This window comes from Pinus tabuliformis, chromosome 7 (assembly GCF_031772625.1).
Source record: "Pinus tabuliformis cultivar Carrire ecotype Pingquan chromosome 7, CPIR1, whole genome shotgun sequence".
Classification (NCBI taxonomy): Eukaryota; Viridiplantae; Streptophyta; class Pinopsida; order Pinales; family Pinaceae; genus Pinus; species Pinus tabuliformis.
In genome coordinates this window covers 2,015,559,505-2,015,562,458 of record NC_142293.1, presented here as the reverse complement: position 1 = coordinate 2,015,562,458, position 2,954 = coordinate 2,015,559,505, and positions in this window count along the sequence as shown.

The following is a 2,954-nucleotide window of genomic DNA, read 5'->3' as shown; positions in this document are numbered from 1 at the left end:
AGCCAAAGTACTTCATCTTGCAAAAAATATTACAACATGCATGAAGGAGAAAATAGTTTTGTTGTAGCCACAAGTATAACCAATGATAGCAGTTGCAAAAGTAGAAAGAGTGAAAGCCATCAACGCAACCAACAAGCAAAGAAGAACCTCAAGGAAAATAAGCCCAAGGTAATGTCAAAGAAAACTTCAAGAAAATCATCCTCACTTGTGAGATGCTTCAACTTCCAGAAGCTTGGACATATCGTAGCAAATTGTAGAAGTAAGTAGTAGAATAAGTAGATGGATAGAAGGCATTGTCAAGCAAACAATGAAAGAAGAATTCCTTTTTCATTAAATTCATCCAAAATCAAGTATAATGCTCATTTTTATGGTTATTGCTACTCATGAAATTATTTTGGCCATACGACTATTGAATGAAGGTTGCAAGCAAAGAGGAGTAGAATGAAGACTAAGAGATATGAGCCTTTTCCTATATTTTTTGGGTACATCTGGTGCTATGCATGTGGAAATCTTGGTCATATGGCAAAATATTACAAGAATCCATTTTACCTAAGTCCACCTATTCAAAGAATGAAGAATATGGAAAGTAGGCCAACTATGAGGACAACTAGATATTTGCATGCAAGAGAGAAACCACTCAAATTTTGGAAGAAGAAGGACCTACAAGCAAAAACTGAGGCACTCATTGCCTCAAGGGGAACTATCTCACATCATAAGTTTTCATGTTAGATGATAGATGATGCAACCATAGGAATGTGTGTGAATAGGCTTGTCCGTTGAGGAGATGTGTATTGATGCATGCAATTAGGATGTGATGTTGATGATGTTTATCTCTTTGATGATGATTTTATTTGTGCTACTAATGATATATTTTCAAAATCTATTGCTATCGGGATATTTTTTGTTGTGATAAGTGGATATGAAATATGTTCAAGGGGAGAACTTCATATGCTTCCAATATTTTAATTATTTTGATGACATAATGGTTTCTTGGAAGAGTTGGTTATTGTTAGGTCCCTATAATACTAATGATTCCCCCATTACTATTGTCATTGTATCCCTTATTGTTATTATTGTGCCCCTATTGTCCCCATATTGTTATTATTGTGCCTTAATACTATTATTGTTAGGTCAGCTTTGGTTATATTGTGACCCCTTAGACTCCTATATATAGAAAGGAGGTTTTTTCATTTGAATCATCTAAGAATTGTTCATTTGTGTAATGTAAAGGAGGTTTCCTCCTCGAATAATCTTATTTCTAAGGTGTTGATCTATTTTTTCTATCTTTTTGTGATCTGGTTTCATAACATTTGGTATCAGAGCTTTGGATTCTAGGGTTTTGCTGCTCCAAATAGGTCATCGTGGAATTTTCGCTATAATGTTTTTTTCTGCGACATTTCAGAAGCTAAAAAAAAACCATTTGAGACGAAATCTCGTTGAACCTCGGGCCCAAATTTCAGATCTTGAATCACTATATTTTCGGAGATATAATCTGGGGACTTTAGGGTTTTTGCAAACCCCCGAATTACATTCCAAATAGGTGACCTTGGGAAAATCGTCATAACTTTCGCTCTGAGCATCAGATTGAAGTTTTGTAAGAAGTTACAAAAATAGGATAGACTGTAGTTGTTTTGGGTATCATTTTTAGAACTTAAGTTTGAAATAGTGACCCACAACACGTCATACAAGTTCACTCTATTGAACTAATCTATACTCAGGTCATCATGGGAAGTTTGGCATAACTCTTCGTTGGAGAATCCAATCTTGATCAGACTTGTGGGGTTAGAAATTTTACTCAAAGGGTTACCATAGGAAGAAATTTTGGACCTTGGAGATCCAAAATTACAGAGATACATCAAATTCAATATCGAGCTCCTACAAAGTGAAAAAAGGTGCGTAGTATTTTTTAAATTTTGCATAAGCTTGGTTTGAAAAATTAGTTTGAAGGAATTCAAAAGGCATAGTGAAGAATTATTATCAGGAATTGATACCCTGAAGAAAGAAAATGGAAACACATAATAAGCAACCTGAAATCTCTAGCATGACTCATGAAGAAGAGGAAGAAATGCAACATGATATATCAAAATTACGAGACCAAGTGCAACAAATTTCTCTCGCACAAAATGTAACAGAAGCTAAGATGGATGATTTAAAGAAAGGAATGGAAGATTTTAAGACATATTTGAAGATAGATTTGACAAAGTTTCTACAAGAAATGCTTAATAATGGCGAAAGGGTAGTAAAGGAAACTCATGATGAGAACAAAATAAATGTTAATCATGATTTCATATACTCTAACGTTGGATCGAAGAGCCACCATGTTCCAAAGATCGATATGAGGAAGTTTGATGGTAAGGATCCTGGAACATGCATACTACAGATGGAGCAATTTTTCGATCTCCATAATGTGAAAAACACACAAAAGGTATGCATTGTAACTTTATATTTGGAACCAAATCAGTTTGTATGGTATTAATGGCTTTGTTCTCGTAAACAAATTGTCACTTTGGCTATTTTTATGGATGAAATAATAGCACATTATGAGGATACAAAAAGTAACACTTTTTTTAGCCAATTGATAAATCTCAAACAAAAGGGTGCAATGATGGAGCACATTGAGGACTTCCAAAAATTGAATATAAGGGTAAAATATATTCCATAGGAGCATAGGATTGATGTGTTCATAGGGACTTTAAAAGATAACATCCAACACGAGGTTCACCTTTGGGAACCAGATTCATTAGAGAAGGTATTCAAGTTGGCAAGAAAAATGGAAAGCAAAATTATGGCAACAAGGAAGACTACCACTCACAATCATAAATATGGAAGTGTTGTTGCCCCTAGCCATCAACAACCTACAAGGTTGACACCACAACAATTGGAAGAAAAAAGAGAAAAAGGGATTTGTTACAGTTGTGATATAAAATATGCTAAAGGTCATAAGTGTGCTGAGA